Source organism: Xyrauchen texanus, chromosome 10 (assembly GCF_025860055.1).
Source record: "Xyrauchen texanus isolate HMW12.3.18 chromosome 10, RBS_HiC_50CHRs, whole genome shotgun sequence".
In the NCBI taxonomy this organism is placed as follows: Eukaryota; Metazoa; Chordata; class Actinopteri; order Cypriniformes; family Catostomidae; genus Xyrauchen; species Xyrauchen texanus.
The window spans coordinates 40019846-40042205 of NC_068285.1; the positions used below are offsets into that span (position 1 = coordinate 40019846).

Genomic DNA, 22360 nt, shown 5'->3' on the forward strand with positions numbered 1-22360 from the left:
AACTACTATTTAGATTATTTCATTGTAAGATTACGACAGAAAGCAAACTATAATTGTACTTTTTCTGAAGAAAATGTGAGTGGTCCTTCCCATCCAAATGTCACCACCATTATGCTAGTGTGTTGATTGTGGTTTTCAGCACATTGCTATGCAGCTGATAGGGTGCTTGGGTGGTTGCTTACTGGCCCAAGTCTAAAGAGCCCAACCCAGGTATCTATAATATTAAGGTCCTTTCCTTCAATACTGGTCTAAATGCAAACAGAGCGGGATGAGTTACGCACTGAAGTTTGATACTTTGTAGGGGTTTGTTCAAGTCCCTAATGCCAAATATGAGCAATAGCAATAGTCATGTTTGCTATAGCAAACACCATTAATAACATTCAATATCTGAACCTATACTCATTAAAGGTGCAAAGAAAGTCATAATCATGTTGTTGAGTAGTTTGAAATTATTGCAGGCATACTTACTGCTACTTTGGAGAGCATTCAGATCATGTTGTAACATCAGATGAATAGATGGACAGTGATGAAGAGATGACCAGATTCCACCAGGCAACAGATGCAACCAGAACCAAAAGAGGAAGAGAATGCGATTAGAATAACAGTTAAAGTTCATAAAGAGCTTTTCATCAATAATTGTTGGTTTGTGACCCACAAAGATGTTCAGCAAGACGACGGGCTTGGATCACTCAATCTCAGCTGGCAATCACCAAATTCTCTCCCAGCTAATGCTGTTGATTATACAGGGGACCTTCTAACTAGGTACATTACGAAAATATTAATTTTACTCATTATATTTTAAAAGTCTTTCATAATTTGTCACATTTTAGGTCTGTCTGTTTAAAACATTGTGTCTGTAAATGAGCACATATTAAACGGAGAGGACTTCAACGGCTTCATTTCTTCATCTGTGCTATGTGTGATTAGAATTAAATATTTCTGTTTTTTATCAAAAACTGACTGAAAAGAACACATTGAATTTTGTGGATATCGTCTTTGGACACACATTACACTGAACAACTTTTACTCTCAACACGCAGAGAAAGGATCTCGCTGCTGAACTTCATCTCCACTATACTACACAATCTGAACATTACCAGCCAGTGGCTATAAATGGCAGACATTTTTATTCTCATAGCGTGAAATTTGGTCTCATATGTCAGTTGCTCCCTCTCATTGTAGGCAGTTGTACAGAGAGTAAAAGATCCCCCAATCAGAGAATCAAGTGTGTTAAACAAGCCCTTCAGTGACCGGACACCAATATGATGCAGTGTGAATGATTTCCCTACACTGTCAAACTACTTGTATCTGAATATTTTGCAATTAAATCAAAGTATCCTATATTGTTTCAAAACTTACAATAAACAACATTAACACTTTTTTTGCACTCTACAGTTAAATTCTGAAGTTGTGGAGCTTTGAGTTGGGTTTTGGTTTTTTATCAATAGAAACATTGCATTAGCTCAACATTAAACAATACTGTACCTTGAGACTGCAAATACAGGTCAGAATCAGTACGGTGTAACTAAACCTGTAACTAGATAGGGTTAGAATGGAATATGAAATAAAACCTAATGTCAGAGAAATTCACACACTCACATTCTAAATGTATGGGACACATGTATTACTTTACGTGGCATTTTTGCAATAAGCCCTGGTTAAATTTCGACCCTGCTGCAGAACCAAACCACTTCTTTAACATACAGAATTACTGGAAGATCAGAAATGGTGCTTCAGCACTATTTACAGTGCTCACACGTCCAGTAAAATCAACAGCATTATTTAAAAATGATCTCGCCAAGTACATCAGGCCTTTCCCTGAATACCATTTTACAGAAATAACTCATTTGTGATTGCAACACATAAAAAAAACCTAACAGATTTGACTATCAAAATAGTCACACTGTTCTGCTAACCCTCTGAGGGGAAATGGACTGCAAGAACATGAATCCAGCTGGGTAGATGCAAGCTTGTGATAATTGACCCTTCGATAAGCTCCACCCCGCTTGGGGACTGTTGCTCGCTCTGACAAGATTTGCAGAACTTTCCATATGAATGAAGGAGAGATTGCAGTGAACGGTGAGGTTATTGGCAAAATATTCCTACAAACGGAATTGGATAAATATTCTAATGCAGGCAGGAATGAAGAGTGATATTGCAAGGCATTTTTAGCTGATGTTTTTCCATAAATGAAACAATAATTTGAATAAACACTGTGGAGACTGTGAATCTGATTAAATTCAAATGGTTATCACAGTCACTTGAAATGAGAAGTGTTGTTTGATAGTGATTACACACCTGATAACATTAGTGTTAGTGAAAAGAACTGTTTATAATGTTCATAACACACTCACTATGATGCTGTGAATACTTTATTTACTATAACCTTTACAAGACCTGAAGTAATACATAAATTAATATGTTATCAGCTTTAATTTACCTTCGAGCAAAAATGTAGCCGTCCTCGCTGATGTTATGTTATACGTGTTCATTGGATATGAGAGCTGACAGTTTAATCCATGGCAGGCTCTTCTCGAGAATTTTATTTTTATTTTATCTTTTGTTTTTTTTATTCAAAGAAAGAACACTGCGTGTATCCTCTCTGGGTACCTCATTTAGGGTCCTTTGAAATCTATTTATCTTGCCCCAAATTCTGTGTTTTCCATTAAATGTTTTCTAAATGCTGTGTTTTAAAGTTTAATACAATTTTAGCATAAGAAACTGTCTAATCAAATGAATTCATAGAACTTAAAATGAAAAACAAAATAAAAAGTACTTTTCAACAAACCATTGCATTTCTTTATCAAATGAAGTGCCTGCAGATCGCTCACGGCACATTCCAATTTGTGCTGCACAATGAAATCACAATATTAATGAAAGTATTGATGAACATTTTTATTCAGTACAACAGCACTCTTGCTTGTGAGATACTGTGTATATACTATTCATATATTATTATGAATATTATTACTGTTATTTATTAATGCTACATTGTATATTACATTTAACAATACAGTTCTACAACAGGGCTTAAACGATTAGTCGAACAAATATTTTCGTTGTTGAATAGTCGTCTGATTTCATATAACACAACATGAGATCTTTTGAAACGCTAATGATGACGTGGGAGGGCAGCACTTGAGCTCGCACTTGATTGAGGAGAGGAAGAAAGAACAGCTCACAGTCCAGACGCACTCCAAACTTTCCAAACAGATTAAGGTGATGCAGATCGCAAAGTATTTATAATACAAAAATGCAAAATAAGTAAATACAGAAGCAGTGTCGTTGTATAAATATCAGGGCTGCACAATATATCGTTTCAGCATCGACATTGCGATGTGCGCATCCGCATAGGCGGAAATCACAGGGGGGTCGGGGGTGTCAGGACCCCCCCATATGAGGGTTGTCCCCCCCCTAAAATATCATTAAAATATGTGTATTGTAAATAATATAATGATATATTCTTAAAATAATTGTTTAAGAAATAAAATAAAATAATACAAATGCAAACGGGGCAACAACAAAAAAAACCTTCAAAAATTGCTCTTGAGAATTGTTATGTTTATTGTCCCCCCAACATTGATGAAATTTTCGCCCCTGCGCATCTGCAATAGTCACATCGCAGAACGTGCGATGTAGTAAGATAAACATATAGTCTACAATATTTTTTTTCCAATAGGAAATGTAGCATTATATCTGTCTGATATTACGTAATTTACTCCGATTTATGGGTTCATAGATACACAGAGTTTATAATAATTAAAAAAAAAAAAACATTAATTGCTGCAGATCAAGGCTCTGCTTGCACCAAAAGAAATGGAGGATTTCGTTGCAAAATGAAATGCATTGTCAGTTATATGGAAATATTTTGTCTACAGACAGGATGATGTTGACCAAAAAACAGGTATAGATTGTCTTGTAATTGTTGCCACAACACAAGTAAACACGACCAATTTGTTTGATCATTTAAGTCAGCGCCACGAATCTTTGTATGTCGAGTGCAAAGCCAGATCTAAATGCCATCCAAAGCAAAAAACTATTTCAGATGCCTTTGCCAGTGTTACACCACACAAGAAAGTTTCCTAACGGCAGAAGAAAAAAAAAAACAGATTCAGTAACATTTCACCTTGCGAGAGACATGGTACCAATTAACACGTTTACCAAAGAGGGTTTTAAAAGCATGATCCGGTCGCTTGACAAGCAGTAGTATGTAATACAATCACGCAACTATTTTTTTAAAGTTATTTCTTTTAGAAACATTTTATTTTTTGTTGTATTTTTGTAAACCACTCAGGGTTGGTGTATAGCTGCACTTTTTTCCCCAAAGGGTTTAAATTGAAAGATATTTATTGTTTACATTTCTTAAAAAAAAAAAAAAAAAAAAAGAGGTTTGTAATCTAATTTGTAATATAATAAAATGTTAAATTACTTATTTTGTCATTCACATTAATGCCCTATTGTGATAATGAAACTTCCTTAGTGTAATGCTCTGTTTTAACCTGGTTGGAGTACAGAGATAAAGCCTCCTGTACTTCTTTAGGGTGAATCTTTAGGGTGAATTGATAGAGTATTACATGAATACAATAATCTACCCAAAATAAGTAAAAAAGTAAAAAGTCATTTTCAGTTTCTTTTCCATGAAGATGCAGTTCCCTACAAAATCACCCCAATCATTCTAGAATAATTAATTCTTCTCAAATAGAGCCATTCATGTCATCTGGCGAAGTCATCCTGTATTTTTTCATATCGCAATATATATATCGCAGAAAAACAAAATATCGCAATATCAGTTTTTTCCAATATCGTGCAGCCCTAATAAATATCTAAAACTCCTTATGTACATTTACTTTAGCAGCTATACTGCAGAAGAAAAAAGTATTAGAGAATTTTGAATATAATATTTAATAAATTTTCATATTTAAATATTTTAAAATATAGGATTGTTTGCAGTGACATTTTTAATTAATTAAACAACAGAAATCCAAGTAGTTTTTCCCCTTTAATTGTCATTTAGAGGTATTTTTAAAAGATGATTTTATTTGTTTCCTCTTTATTGTTAGTAAGCACGTTTAATACAACCTTTTAATTCGGGGCACAAGCTGAATAATCTGTTAAGAGCTAATGATTAATCGTTGCAATAATTGCCCGAATAGTCAAATAATCACTCTAAATAATCATTAGATTAGTCGATTATAAAAATAATCGTTAGTTGCAGCCCAATTCAACAACATATTTCTTTTGAAATTTCTTCAATTTCACAATTTGTTGTATGATAACAGTTTCCCACTTCCGGATAAGCAGATCACTATATGGCTTCATGTGCTTATCAAACCACTAATGGTTGGGATGTAATATATAAAAATATATAGTCTGCATGCGCTTTACAGTAAATGAGTGATCTGCTGTTTGTCATCCATTACACACGTGATGATTATTATGAGGTATTAGTCAATGAATGTCCAGCTTCACACATTCACTTTGCAGCGTGCACCACATTCAGCCTTTTGTGGGTTAACCATTATACTAAAGCATAATCATGGCTTTTTTTGCCACTCATGGACCATTTTTGATTCATTGTTACCACTCTTTTCAAGGCACAAATTTCCAGGACATTTCCAGGATATTTTATGTGCCACACAGTTGTAATATTTAAGCAAAAACACACAAGACTATTAAATAATCGTCTGATCACGGTTATTAGAGTTCACTTCAAATTCCAATCACATTTTAATGCCCAAATAAGGGAATATTAAACGATGGTGCATATGTGTGTCATTCAGTTGAACTCAGAGCTTCTCAAGCACTCTGATGCATGCGCCGTCAACATACTCGTGCCAAACTCCCACAAAAATATAAACAAACAAATATAAAAACAAAAACCTCGAACAGTTTTATTATCCTAAAATATTCTCCAGGACATTTAGGTATCTTTCTAATTTTCCATGACTTTTCTACAAATGGAAAAACATATTGCAAAATTGCAGGTTTTACAGGATTTCTAGGATGCAAGGTTACCCTGATTTATTTTATCCCAAATATGTCAAATTCCTTAATATTCTGTACTTTAAAATTCATGCTGTTTTTATGACTGGATTCCACAATTCCCATCCAACTCATGTCACTATTACAAGTGACCGGGTATAAATATATTGGATAATTTCTACACAATTCCACTTAAAACTATGCAAACTCACATTACTCCCATAGAAAAAAAGCAAACTCTTGCTAGAGGAATGGCGGACGGCAACAGTTGCTAAGATAGGACTGGACAGAAACACTTTAAAGATTGGGCTAGTGAACGGTCAATTATACAAAAAAAAAAAAAAAACAGATGCTCATGTAATAAGTCAGTAGGACTCGGCTGGAAGTCTTTCTTTCTTTTTCTCACTTTATATTCCCTCACCCACACAAAATAAGCAATGCTCTTATTTCATTATATAAACTATAAATGAAAGTCTGTAACAAATATCCTCCACCACTTCCTGCTGCTGTTCAAGCTGTGAGAACAGAAGAGTATACGCAGAGGAAGTCTGACCTGACACTTGTAAACTGAGAGGGCCTGAATGTTCCATCTTCTGGCTAAAAGCCTCCAAAGACAAGACACTCAGCATATGAGAGGGGGAACATCAGAATGAGAGAATACTGTAAATGTCCTAATGCAAACAACATCCGAGATTAATTTGAACAGCCTGAACCACAAACCAGCAAAAACTACATCAAACCACCATGAGGAACAGACTGAGGATCAAGAGAGACCCAAAAAAAGCACAACTAGATTTCCATGTGGTTTTAGCCTTGACATGAATGATCCCCACAACCAAAATTGAACAACAATTTGTCAGGTCTTTCACAACAGGATAAGTGGTTGACCGATAGATCACAAAGGCCGATAAGTCAGCCGATATTCAGAATATTGCCATTTTTCGCATCAGACGGGGAATCACCTGCTTGCTTGTGAAGGAGCCACCTGAGACATGAAAATGACCAGTCACAGTTCATTTTGTTGTTACGTGCCATTGTGTTACTACAATAACAGATATATGAATATATGAATTTCTTCATGCAGAAATACATTTAATGACTAAACAGAAATCTGAAGAAACTGCGATCTACCATTTAAAATACATTACTATTTTTTTTTTTTTATGTTGTTATAAAGTTGAAAATTTATGTTCTCTGAATATCGGCATCGGTCATAGATGTAGGTTATTATGGAGATAGATGTTCATCAACCCTCAGCACTGACCCAGGAACAGGGCAAGTTCATTATACAAGGCATAAAGCCAGTAAAATATTCTATGCAAGTATGGAAGTGCAGACAGGGCTCAAGACTAATATTTGAGCGTTCCACAGTTGGTGGCACAAGCACCTCATTTGGTACATAGAACTGGTGGCAGTCTGGTGCCTATAAAAAGAAAAATGTCAAGAGAGAGACTAAAAATAATGCAATATTATTATATTATATAAAAAAAGTGTGATTTACTAGACAGGGTTTCTGCAGGATCGAAGTAATGAAATTTAAGACTTTTTCTTTTAAGGGCAAATAAAAGAAAAATATAAGATTACTTTCGCAACAATAGTAATAAAAAAACCACATTAAATAATTTATTAGCTGGTTAATACAAAACCACTGAGACTACTTGGATGTCTCTGGACATGTTTTTTATATTTTATTATGCATTTATGCGTTTTCATTTTTAAATAAGTTAATACAACATTAAAACTAAATTAATTCATTAAGAATGCATGTAGCCTAAAGTATGTAACCTATATTGTGAACCTTCTCTTAAGTCACTTGCTTTCCAGCAAGACGTGACGCAATAGACCACTGCTTTGGCAATGTCACCGCTTATGTCAAACACTGAAGTGGTGGCAAAAACCATGCACAAAAAGTAAACATTTATCAGATTACGTTTTTGAAAACTGATTCCGAGGGCTCTCATTGACTGCTGTGGCTTCAAGATAATCAACAGAGCTGACTGGAAGGAGATCATTTCAACTCACAACTTTGCAGCAAAAATGTATAGTGAACATGATTACATGTTTGTTATTAACTCATTTTATTATGTGTTTGTATATATGATGGTTTTGTGTCACGTTTAATCATCTAATCTGTCAAATCTAACACAACAGTCAGCGAGTTTCTGCCACCACTTACTGCACATGTGCTGACATTTCTGTAAATAAGAGGACTGTTCTATAGACCTTATAGACAGTAGCGCCATGTTTGATATTTATGGGAATGGAAACGAGTCTGTGAGGGATAGACTTACCATTTCTTCAATGGCATGCACGGTGTAAATCTGTAAAAAGCTCCAATATCCCATCTGATTTTCAAAAACTCTGTAGTCTGGAGTTTTTTGTACACGGAACGATCCAAAAATACTTTAAACTGCAGTACATCTTATCGAAGAGACTGTAGGTCTATCCCGCACAACCTTGTTGTCATTGTCATAAAAAAATCAAAGATACCACTCTGAATAAGGTATAGCATGTACATTGTTTTCTTGGCAGATAGCTTTACCAAATTCTTTAACTCAAAAAAAGAGATGTTAAGCAAATCTTTTACTCTCAGTCTCTATTCATTGTCACTGCATCTTATTTTTTATTCAATGTAAGTGAATGGTGACTGAAACTCCCTAATATCTCCTTTTGATATCCACTGAAGTAAGAAAGTCATAAAGGTTTGCAACAGCATGAAGGTAAGTGATGACAATTTCCATTTTTGTGTGAAATATTGCAAGTAAAAGTCAAAACTCATCAGTTACCTTAAAAATGGCCGTTTAAAGTTGACAATATGTATTGAAAATGTTAACAGATTAAATTATGAAAGAGAACTGTGCTGCATAATTATTTATGATGTATATTGAAAACAGATTATATACTAAATATTAAATATAGATCATATATTTTCACATGTAAATTATTAATATTATAATTTTATTAGGGCTGTCGATTTAACGCGTTAATTCAGTGCGAATAATTTGACAAAAGATTATTGTTAAAAAAATGTATGCCATTAAATCGCAATGCCCCCGGACCATAATATGGAACATTCCTGAGAAATGAAGCTTGTAGTACCACCTGTTTACTCCAGAGGGCAGTAAGTGAAACTTCAGCTGTGTGGCAATGCGCAGTTTATACAGTGAAGAAAACACCCTTGAGCAGCAGAACAACACAGACATGCGTTACGTTCTTGCGTTCAAAACACTTGGAGTGCAAATCTGAACTAAGAGATCTCAAGATGTGTTCTAAGTATTATATTTAACTTGACACAGTGACCTAAAAATTTTATGTTTATGATGCAAAGCACCCGAGAGGCTACACAAGCATGTCTGACGCAGCTGTTCATTGATGGGCTCTTAAACAAGCCCTCATAATAAATCTCCAACTGATTGACAAATTCACTTGTGTAATGGATTGCTGTGAACTGTATGATTGACTTATGATCAATAATATGGTAGTAAACAATACATTGTATTCTAAAACCACTTATTAATGATGAACTATTCTGACACAAGAATGTAATGCATTTTAATGATCTGAATATTTTTTTACAATTCTTGTCAAAGGTAGTGTAAAATAAGGAGGCACCAAGATATGAAAGGTTTCAAAAGACCATTTCAACCTTGAGCGCTTGCAAATTGCAACATTGACTATCGATTCTAAGCAGGAGCTAGTGTTAGCGCATCGCTCGCTTACAGAGATGCAAAATAACAGCATTTGCATTTCTGATTAATGGGTCTATAAGGTTTATACATGAGTAACATCGTAAATTCAGTAAAAACGCACTTCTCTGGACACGCTCACTCTAAAACTCAAGCATCAGCTGCTAAATGACGGCTGTACGAGAGAGAGATGATTTTTACTGATGCAGATTCTGCCGTTTTAAGCGTCTCCCTATTCACGCCCCAAAATTTTTGATCTCAGCAAATTAAATGTAAGACTTCTTCTAATTTAAAATATTTAAGATATTTTTATGGCCTTAAATTTTAAAAAGTATATTTAAGACTTTTAAGACTTTAAGGATCCACGGAAACCCTGCTATAATATTGCATATTTTGTTCCACTGAAATGCTTATTCGACAGTAAGGCAGTGATTTTGAGTTGAATGCAGATGTAATTTTACTGGCATTAACAACAGGAAGGTTATCTAACATTTATAAAAGGTAAAAAGTTAACACCTAGGCTAATTTACTTAGGGCTCAATTATTTTGATAATCCATTCTCCATTCATCATGCTATTACTGATTCAAGTTCAGCACTTGGAATTTCTGAAGGCCAAAAGAAGAGCATTAGAAGAGAACAGATTTTACATGGAAGGAAAACTAGCCAGTATAAGCTATACAAAGGTCCATGCTTTAAAGCCTTTGATTTTTATTATATTATCAATATTAGCATATTTGTAATGAACATACCCTAAACACGTTTAAAAAATGGTTTATACTTTGTTTTTAGTGTGCATTTATAAACTGCCATGTGGTAACAAAAATTATATTCCCTCATTCCCCTAATGTAGCATATTATATATTTAATAGAGCTATGACTGTAATATTACATTTATTATGAATACATTTCTGCCTAAAGTACTAATTATTAATGCTACTAGAGTAAATAAATGGTAATTTTTTAAGGGTGGTGATGTGTGAAAAGTCTGATCATTTAAGTTTTGGTTTGCAACAAATGGTTTTGGCGACTCGACAGTGCTTCTCACTGTTTGTTGCAGCGCTATAATGTGCTGAGCAGTGGAGAGATTGAGGCTGTTTCACGAGTATATGCAACTGCTCTGCGCACACGCCACTCTTCCATTGATCAATTCGAGGTAGTGCTGTTTCATTACACTTTTGATGGGTTTATTTTTCAATCATACTTAACAGAATACAGCAGCGCATAAATAGAGAGATTGAGTCTGTAGTTGCACCAGTGCGATCAAAAACAATAATGTGATCATTTAGTTCTGGAGCCCTGGCAGACGTGAATGCTTGGCCAATGTACTGTAAGTGCGGAGTTCCATTGTACATCCTCAAAGGAAAAGATCACCCAAAAATGAAAATTCTGCCATCATTTATTCAACCCTACTTGAGAGACATAAATTAAAGTAAAAATCAAATATGGCAACACATCTGTTATATCAAACCTTACCGGTTCTTGTGTATCTTCTGTCCAAACAGACAGGAACCAATAAGTTTTGATGTTGATGTGTCGCCATATTTGATTGTGCGCCGTTTACAGGAGATGATCAATGATTTGATTTGATAGAGAATAATGACTTAAATCTCGGTCTGTTCAAGTGATTGCTTCAGCAGACTTGGAATATGATTCAAATTCACATGGACTAATTTAATGACACTTTTGGGGGCTTTTTAAAGCTTTAAACTTCGCAATCATCTGATATTGAATGAAAATAAGCTATCGCAACATTCCTTAAAATATTTCCTTGTCTGTTCTGCAGAAGAAAGAGATTCATATTGGTTTTAAATGGCATGAGGATAAGTAAATGATGACAGAATTTTCACTGTGGTGCCATCAAAACATTACTTGTTTGAGCATCCTGACCAGCTCGACTTACAGTTAGCTTAACCAATGGCACAAGTGTGGATCAGGTCTGTGTCTGTTCGACCACAGCAGACATTTTTCAAATGACCAAAAAATATACCTTTCAGTTGGGGTGTAACTTGTATTATGGCATGAAACATCGCAGTTAAAAAATGTGACGATATGCACCGTTGAGATTGGACAGTTTTTTTTGTTTTGTTTATTATTTTACCAGCATCTGTATCCAAAACATGAGACGTCTTATGCCTATGTAACACAGGCACACACATGGAAATCGCTTCAATGCACACAAGCAGCTCTACAATGCTATTATTTGCTGAATCTGTGAGAACTGAAAGTGCAACCATGTAAGCAAATGTAATACATGGAACGAGAGAGAGAAGCACCTTTTTAGCCCAGAGGAATCTGGGGGTGTATTACAGAAAACTTCCTATCTTAAGTTAAGATATGATCAGTTAAGTAGTTAAGTAACAAGTTAAGATAGGATTATTTTATGGAAATTATATTCTGTGATAGCTTTTGTCCTGAATGAGATCCTAACTGAAATTGCCATGTTACCAAACAGATAGGATTCTAAAAGTAAGAATCTTTCTGTAATACTCATACCAGCCCATCTGGCACCAACAATCATCCATGTGATTATCTAATCAGCCAATCGTGTGGCAGCAGTGCAGTAGGCTGCAACTAAAGATTATTTTGATAATTGATTATTCTAACAATTATTCGACTATATTACCTCTAAATGACATTAACTGATTATGTACCATATGCGATTTCAGACACATCTCTGATGTTTAAGGGTAGGTAAATCAGATACCAAAAATAACCCAGAGAGCAAAGCCAAATAAGGCTATCTGTCCTCAAGCTTCCTTTTTATTTTTGTGTACAACATGCACGATGTTCAGTGAACAGTCCATCTGAGGCAAAGCTTATAAACTTAAATCTGAAACATTTACTGCAGTAGGGAATCTCAATCCAAACTCACTTTGTTCATCAAATGTTGAGCATGCAACTCTCATTCAAAAGCAAGACCTTGCTACAAGTTTATCCTATCGGCTCATTACCTGACAAGCACTGATAGGAAACGATTGGTTTTACTCAAACAGAAAACAACAGAACATTCCCCGCTGTCTGTGTTAGAAGACGAACGATAGCAGATTTGCCGATGAAGAGTGTGTCGTGTGAAGAGTTTGTATGTGTTTCACCAGATGAGTTTTAGTGATGAGGAATAAAAAAAAAAAATAGGAATAATTAAAAAAATCTGCAACTATTGTCATAGATCTTTGCAGATAACCAATAGTTTAAAAAAACAACAACTATTGGCAGCTATTACTATGTAAAACTGATATGTCGGTCTACCTCTCGTCCGTTTTGCCCTAAAACAGTCTCAGGCCAACACAGTCACATGTGAGCAAAGATTCAAGCAGTAGCATTGTGATTCAAACGTGATGCCAATGAACAATGGATGACCCCTTCCACTGTGCAATAATTATCATGAGATCTACAGTAACTAGGGAGGCAATGCAGAACTCGTGGATGACCTGTGCTGTGTTACAATCAAACATATTTCCTTGAATGACTGTTCTTCTATAAAGAGATCTTGCAAGATGTTAAAAGGCGGGTGCACACTGCACAATTCGCCATGGCACACTGTGCAACATTACGTCAGACTGCACGATATACATCGTAGCCGACTGTGGTCCCAATCGTCCCGATCAGTGAACGTGACTCACTTTCATCAAGATCATCACAAAGGCTATTAATCGGCTGTCTGTGAACATGCCACACTGAAATTTGTAAGATTGCCGATTTTGCAGAGAGAAATCCTTTAGGAATCCCAAAATTTGTCTCAGACAGCAGAATCGTGGCCAAAATCGTACAGTGTGCACCTGCCTAAAGTTGCTCAAAAGGAAAGGTACAATCAGATACCACCATGCAACATCTGAACAATGAACTAGGCAAGTGCAAACCCGAACGTTTGGTGAGTGAATTGACTTTATGTGGCATGCAAGTGACACCGATCATTACAAAATGGCATTTGACTAAATGGTTTAACATCCCACAAAAGTTACACTGGTGGCCAAATGTTTGGAATAATGTACAGAATTTGTTCTCATCAAAACAATTCTCCACCTGCAGCAATGACAGCTTTGCAGATCCTTGACATTCTAGCTGTCAGTTTGTCCAGATACTCCGGTGACATTTCACCCCACACTTCCTGTAGCACTTGCCATAGATGTGACCGTCTTGTCGGGCACTTCTCATGCACCTTACAGTCTAGCTGATCACACAAAAGCTCAATGGGATTAAGATCCATAACACTCTTTTCCATTTATCTGTTCTCCAATGTCTGTGTTTCTTTGCCCACTCTAAACTTTTCTTTTTGTTTTCCATTTCAAAAGTGTCTTTTTCTTTGCAATTCTTCCCATAAGACCTGCACTCCTGAGTCTTCTCTTTACTGTTGTACATGAAACTGGTGTTGAGCGGGTAGAATTCAATGAAGCTGTCAGCTGAGGACATGTGAGGTGTCTATTTCTCAAACTACAGACTCTGATGTACTTATCCTCTTGTTTAGTTGTACATCTGAACTTCCACATCTCTTTCTGTCCTTGTTAGAGCCAGTTGTCCTTTGTCTTTGAAGAATGTAGTGTACATCTTTGCATGAAATCTTCAGTTTTTTGGCAATTTCAAGCAATGTATATATAGCCATCAATCTTCAAAACTTGATTGACTGACAAGTTTCAAGAGAAGCAGTTTCTTTTTTCTAATATAGACATGTCACTCTATTGCATACAGTGGCAACTCAAAAACAAACACAAAGACAATGTTAAGCTTTTAATGAACCAAATAGCTTTCAGCTGTGTTTGATATAATGGCAAGTGATTTTCTAGCACCAAATGATCAATTTATCATGATTACTCAAGGATACGGTGTTGCAGTGATGGCTGCTGAAAATGGGGGTCAAATGTCTAGAGTTGATTAAAAATAACTTTTTTCAAATAGTGATGAAGCTGTTTTTTTTACATCAGTAATGTCCTGACTCTACTTTGTGATCAGTTGAATGCCACTTTGGTGAATTAAAGTACAAATTTCCATCCGAAACAGCAAAATCTGTACATTATTCCAAACTTTTGGCCACCGGTGTGTGTGAGCAAAGGTATCAACTGGCAGCTAAACCCTTCTTTGTAACGGAGATCTCACAAATGTTTACTATTCTCATCTATCTGTAGCGGTGACCAGTTCTCTCCAGGACCACAGACAAATCACGATCGTCCATAAATATTTGCCCTTAACCTCTTTGATTCACGTGACTCTGAATCATTTAGTAGGCCACAAGCATGGGAGAGTCTCAGACACTCAATTCACACAGATTTGAATCACATATTTCTAGATTGCTGAGACTGAAAGATACAGAAGGTGTTTCAACAACCGGACAGACAAGAGTAGCAAATATCTGGCCGCAGCTTTTAATTGCCTTACCCCACTACACATTACTATGGTACTGTCATGATTTTCAGGATAATTACCATGGTAATACCACTTCCTTGGACATATATCACTGTTGTTGCATGTGTACTATGGTTATATTTAGGGATGTCCAATTTACTATGTGTATAGCAATTACATTAAAATAGGTTTAGCCCTGCAAAACGTTGTTCTTCACTTGAGGCTACATCTGTTGTTTACAGTTGAGTTTGGTTTTAGTTCTATTACTGTTGTTTTGCACAATAATTCTATATTAAAGTATAAATAAGTTTACATAAACAGAATAGAGGCCCTATGCCATTCTGTGTTTTGCCTCTTGTTATCATTAAACGTACTTTGTAGCATATTTAAACGTTTTATATTCGCAAGATGCTAGCCTAGAGCTGCTAAGTTCATTACTTGACTGCTGTTTTGCATATCATTAGTTTTCTAGTTTCATTTATTGGATAATTGGTTTTTTTGTTTTGTTTATTATTTTACCAGCATCTGTATCCAAAACATGAGACGTCTTATGCCTATGTAACACAGGCACACACATGGAAATCGCTTCAATGCACACAAGCAGCTCTACAATGCTATTATTTGCTGAATCTGTGAGAACTGAAAGTGCAACCATGTAAGCAAATGTAATACATGGAACGAGAGAGAGAAGCACCTTTTTAGCCCAGAGGAATCTGGGGGTGTATTACAGAAAACTTCCTATCTTAAGTTAAGATATGATCAGTTAAGTAGTTAAGTAACAAGTTAAGATAGGATTATTTTATGGAAATTATATTCTGTGATAGCTTTTGTCCTGAATGAGATCCTAACTGAAATTGCCATGTTACCAAACAGATAGGATTCTAAAAGTAAGAATCTTTCTGTAATACTCATACCAGCCCATCTGGCACCAACAATCATCCATGTGATTATCTAATCAGCCAATCGTGTGGCAGCAGTGCAGTAGGCTGCAACTAAAGATTATTTTGATAATTGATTATTCTAACAATTATTCGACTATATTACCTCTAAATGACATTAACTGATTATGTACCATATGCGATTTCAGACACATCTCTGATGTTTAAGGGTAGGTAAATCAGATACCAAAAATAACCCAGAGAGCAAAGCCAAATAAGGCTATCTGTCCTCAAGCTTCCTTTTTATTTTTGTGTACAACATGCACGATGTTCAGTGAACAGTCCATCTGAGGCAAAGCTTATAAACTTAAATCTGAAACATTTACTGCAGTAGGGAATCTCAATCCAAACTCACTTTGTTCATCAAATGTTGAGCATGCAACTCTCATTCAAAAGCAAGACCTTGCTACAAGTTTATCCTATCGGCTCATTACCTGACAAGCACTGATAGGAAACGATTGGTTTTACTCAAACAGAAAACAACAGAACATTCCCCGCTGTCTGTGTTAGAAGACGAACGATAGCAGATTTGCCGATGAAGAGTGTGTCGTGTGAAGAGTTTGTATGTGTTTCACCAGATGAGTTTTAGTGATGAGGAATAAAAAAAAAAAATAGGAATAATTAAAAAAATCTGCAACTATTGTCATAGATCTTTGCAGATAACCAATAGTTTAAAAAAACAACAACTATTGGCAGCCATTACTATGTAAAACTGATATGTCGGTCTACCTCTCGTCCGTTTTGCCCTAAAACAGTCTCAGGCCAACACAGTCACATGTGAGCAAAGATTCAAGCAGTAGCATTGTGATTCAAACGTGATGCCAATGAACAATGGATGACCCCTTCCACTGTGCAATAATTATCATGAGATCTACAGTAACTAGGGAGGCAATGCAGAACTCGTGGATGACCTGTGCTGTGTTACAATCAAACATATTTCCTTGAATGACTGTTCTTCTATAAAGAGATCTTGCAAGATGTTAAAAGGCGGGTGCACACTGCACAATTCGCCATGGCACACTGTGCAACATTACGTCAGACTGCACGATATACATCGTAGCCGACTGTGGTCCCAATCGTCCCGATCAGTGAACGTGACTCACTTTCATCAAGATCATCACAAAGGCTATTAATCGGCTGTCTGTGAACATGCCACACTGAAATTTGTAAGATTGCCGATTTTGCAGAGAGAAATCCTTTAGGAATCCCAAAATTTGTCTCAGACAGCAGAATCGTGGCCAAAATCGTACAGTGTGCACCTGCCTAAAGTTGCTCAAAAGGAAAGGTACAATCAGATACCACCATGCAACATCTGAACAATGAACTAGGCAAGTGCAAACCCGAACGTTTGGTGAGTGAATTGACTTTCAGTGGCATGCAAGTGACACCGATCATTACAAAATGGCATTTGACTAAATGGTTTAACATCCCACAAAAGTTACACTGGTGGCCAAATGTTTGGAATAATGTACAGAATTTGTTCTCATCAAAACAATTCTCCACCTGCAGCAATGACAGCTTTGCAGATCCTTGACATTCTAGCTGTCAGTTTGTCCAGATACTCCGGTGACATTTCACCCCACACTTCCTGTAGCACTTGCCATAGATGTGACTGTCTTGTCGGGCACTTCTCATGCACCTTACAGTCTAGCTGATCCCACAAATGCTCAATGGGGTTAAGATCCATAACACTCTTTTCCAATTATCTGTTGTCCAATGTCTGTGTTTCTTTGCCCACTCTAAACTTTTCTTTTTGTTTTCCATTTCAAAAGTGTCTTTTTCTTTGCAATTCTTCCCATAAGACCTGAGTCTTCTCTTTATTGTTGTACATGGAACTGGTGTTGAGCGTGTAGAATTCAATGAAGCTGTCAGCTGAGGACATGTGAGGTGTCTATTTCTCAAACTAGAGACTCTGATGTACTTATCCTCTTGTTTAGTTGTACATCTGAACTTCCACATCTCTTTCTGTCCTTGTTAGAGCCAGTTGTTCTTTGTCTTTGAAGAATGTAGTGTACATCTTTGCATGAAATCTTCAGTTTTTTGGCAATTTCAAGCAATGTATATATAGCCATCAATCTTCAAAACTCGATTGACTGACAAGTTTCAAGAGAAGCAGTTTCTTTTTTCTAATATAGACATGTCACTCTATTGCATACAGTGGCAACTCAAAAACAAACACAAAGACAATGTTAAGCTTTTAATGAACCAAATAGCTTTCAGCTGTGTTTGATATAATGGCAAGTGATTTTCTAGCACCAAATGATCAATTTATCATGATTACTCAAGGATACGGTGTTGCAGTGATGGCTGCTGAAAATGGGGGTCAAATGTCTAGAGTTGATTAAAAATAACTTTTTCAAATAGTGATGAAGCTGTTTTTTTTACATCAGTAATGTCCTGACTCTACTTTGTGATCAGTTGAATGCCACTTTGGTGAATTAAAGTACAAATTTCCATCCGAAACAGCAAAATCTGTACATTATTCCAAACGTTTGGCCACCGGTGTGTGTGAGCAAATGTATCAACTGGCAGCTAAACCCTTCTTTGTAACGGAGATCTCACAAATGTTTACTATTCTCATCTATCTGTAGCGGTGACCAGTTCTCTCCAGGACCACAGACAAATCACGATCGTCCATAAATATTTGCCCTTAACCTCTTTGATTCACGTGACTCTGAATCATTTAGTAGGCCACAAGCATGGGAGAGTCTCAGACACTCAATTCACACAGATTTGAATCACATATTTCTAGATTGCTGAGACTGAAAGATACAGAAGGTGTTTCAACAACCGGACAGACAAGAGTAGCAAATATCTGGCCGCAGCTTTTAATTGCCTTACCCCACTACACATTACTATGGTACTGTCATGATTTTCAGGATAATTACCATGGTAATACCACTTCCTTGGACATATATCACTGTTGTTGCATGTGTACTATGGTTATATTTAGGGATGTCCAATTTACTATGTGTATAGCAATTACATTAAAATAGGTTTAGCCCTGCAAAACGTTGTTCTTCACTTGAGGCTACATCTGTTGTTTACAGTTGAGTTTGGTTTTAGTTCTATTACTGTTGTTTTGCACAATAATTCTATATTAAAGTATAAATAAGTTTACATAAACAGAATAGAGGCCCTATGCCATTCTGTGTTTTGCCTCTTGTTATCATTAAACGTACTTTGTAGCATATTTAAACGTTTTGTATTCGCAAGATGCTAGCCTAGAGCTGCTAAGTTCATTACTTGACTGCTGTTTTGCATATCATTAGTTTTCTAGAACGTTACATTTATTGGATAATTGGTAAAGAAAATCCAAAAAATCTGTTAAATTTGATTGTTAAAGAACTGAATAAAGAATACTATATTTAATATTGTTATAATAGATTTTCTGTCCAATTTTGGTGTTACTTTCAAAAAAAAATTGATAATTTTATTGATTTGTAGTTTTTTAATTCAGATTAATTAAATTCATTAAATTAATTAAAAAGTATTATATTAATACAATTATATAAAAAATTATAATATTTTAATATGGGTATTAAAAAAAAAATTAGTAAATTTTCATTTCGGTGCATCACTAGTTATATTAGGATTACAATAGTATTTGAATATTGTAACCACTCAGTGCCCTGGTATTTCAATCACATATCATCACTGTAACATGGTACCGCCACAGCATTTCTTCATAAGCGTTACAATTCAATTAAAGTGCTTTATATGAAGTAATAAACAACTATTGTCATTATAATTACCTAAAGAGCGAAGAAAAGAGAGCTCGAGCAGATCTGTTGAACAACCACACACTCAGGAAACGCAACTAACGCGCGCGAGCATTCAAAACACTCACAATTAAAACACACTACACATCGAAACCAACATATCTACTTACACATAAGTCTGATAAAACACAACGACGAACTGTGGATTTAATAGAGCGACAGGGACTGAATACTTACCCATTCTGTTGACGCTCCCGGCCGCCTCTATAACCGAGCTCTCACCGGTCGACATTCCCTTTCTCCAGCAGCTCGCGGTCCAGCCCACCGGCGTACGTCACATTTCTTGCGTAGTCCCCTTTGACAACCACAAGCGCGAGGGCCTTGGCGTATCTTTAGTGAATAGCGGCAAATCTCGCGATAATGCATTAAAGCGAGACCGTTTGTGATTCAAACGTTAAAGGTGCACTCACAATTGATAATAGAACTGGCATCCCGGGAAGTTTTTTCCTGTGTCAATGGCATCTTATTTAGTTACATATCTCGATCTTGAAAAAGACAGCTTTCATAATTTATCTAAATGCGAGGTCTGACAGTTTGGAGACCTTAGCAGTTCTAGTCTAGCCATATTATACAATGCGTTAAATAATCCTTAACTTCTATTAGTTGTTGTTTAAACGCCATTGATTTAATTGCTTTGCTTTATGAATTGTGGAACTGCTGAGACATCTGTGGGGAAACGATGCTATTGACCTGAATGGCAATAGAGAAACAATGCTGCCACCTGCTGGTCAAAGCCTTTAACAGCAGATATATTCCAGGAGACTAGAATGAATATTTTTAGCAATAATTAGGAAAATCTTTGTTCAGTTTTAATGTTGTACTTGAAATTTGATTTTTTTATTTATTAATATTTTGTGGATGTTTATGAGCATGCACAAAACGCACAATTTCCGAAAAGTTGTCATGTGTGAAGTTAGGTCTTTTAACAAAAAATTTAACAAAAAAACGTTCAGGTATGAGAGGTATTTACAGTTGAATTCAGAAGTTTAACTTAGTTTGAAGTCATTAAAACAATTTTTTTATATTAACAAATCATAGTTTTTGCAAGTCGTTTAGGACATTTTTCCAACAATTGTTTACAGACAGATTGTTTCACTTTTAATTGGCTATATCACAATTCCAGTGGGCCAAAATTTACATACACTAAGTTAACTGTACCTTTAAGCTGCTTGGAGAATTTCAGAAAATGATGTCAAGCCTTTAGGCAATTAGCCAATTAGGCTAACTGGAGTCAATTGGAGGTGTACCTGTGGATGTATTTTAAGGCCTACCTTTAAACTCAGTGCCTGTTTGCTTGACATCATGGGAAAATCCAAAGAAATCAGCCCCCCAAAAATTTGTGGACCTCTACAAGTCTGGTTCATCCTTGGGAGCAATTTCCAAATGCCTGAAGGTACCACGTTCATTTGTACAAACAATAGTATGCAAGTATAAACACCATGGGGCAATGCAGCTATACCTCTCAGGAAGGAGATGCATTCTGTTTCCTAGAAATGAACGTAGTTTGGTACGGAAAGTGCAAATCAATCCCAGAACAACAGCAAAGGACCTTGTGAAGATCCTGGAGGAAATGGGTAGACAAGTATCTATATCCACAGTAAAACAACTCTTATAGCGACATGACCTGAAAGGCTGCTCAGCAAGGAAGAAGCTGATCCTCCAAAACCACCATAAATCCAGACTACAGTTTGCAAGTGCACATGGGGACAAAGATCTTAATTTTGGAGAAATTTGCTCTGGTCTGATGAAACAAAAATGTAACTGTTTGGCCATAATGACCATCATTATGTTTGGAGGAAAAAGAGTGAGGCTTGCAAAATGAAGAACAACATCCCAACTGTGAAGCATGGGGGTGGCAGCATCATGTTGTGGGAGTGCTTTGCTGCAGGAGGGACTGGTGCACTTCACAAAATAGATGCCATCATGAGGAAAGAATATTATGTGGATATATTGAAGCAACATCTCAAGACATCAGCCAGGAAGATAAAGCTCAGTCGTAAATGGGTCTTCCAGATGGACAATGACCACAAGCATACCTCTAAAGTTGTATCAAAATGGCTTAAGGACAACAAAGTCAAGATATTGGAGTGGCCATCACAAAGCCCTGACCTCAATCCGATAGAACATTTGTGGGCAGAACTGAAAAAGTGTGTGCGAGCAAGGAGGCCTACAAACCTGACTCTGTTACATCAGTTCTGTCTGGAGGAATGGGACAAATATTCCAGCAACTTATTGTGAGAAGCTTCTGGAAGGCTCCCCAAAAAATTTGACCCAAGTTAAATGATATAAAGGCAATGCTTCAAAATACTAACAAAGTGTATGTAAACTTCTGACCCACTGGGAATGTGATGAAAGAAATAAAAGCTGAAATAAATAATTCTCTCTACTATTATTCTGACATTTGACATTCTTAAAATAAAATAGTGATTCTAACTGAGTTAAATGCTGTCTACGATTAAATGTCAGGAATTGTGAAAAACTGAGATTAAATGTATTTGAAGGTGTTGTCAACTGTAGCAGTTTCCTTCTATGTAAGCGCCAATGTGTTTGACTAGACCTCAAAACCATACAAAGAACAAATACTCTTCATTTATTTTTGTTAAATATGACATTACAAATAAATAAAAATGTGCATGC

The 22360-nt window shown here is 36.0% G+C and overlaps 1 protein-coding gene across 3 annotated transcripts in view; it reads right to left on the minus strand.

Moving 5' to 3' along the window:
* Positions 1-19088, minus strand: part of LOC127650342 (septin-7) — a 78111-nt gene extending 59023 nt beyond the window's left edge. For 2 of the 3 annotated variants that reach the window (XM_052135696.1, XM_052135694.1), the window contains exon 1: positions 15338-15342. The gene's annotated coding sequence lies outside the window, so the exon portion shown is untranslated. Of the gene's footprint in view, positions 1-15337; positions 15343-19083 lie in introns of those variants that run through there. The other variant, XM_052135695.1, reaches the window with a different exon arrangement.
* Positions 19089-22360: the final 3272 nt, after the last annotated feature.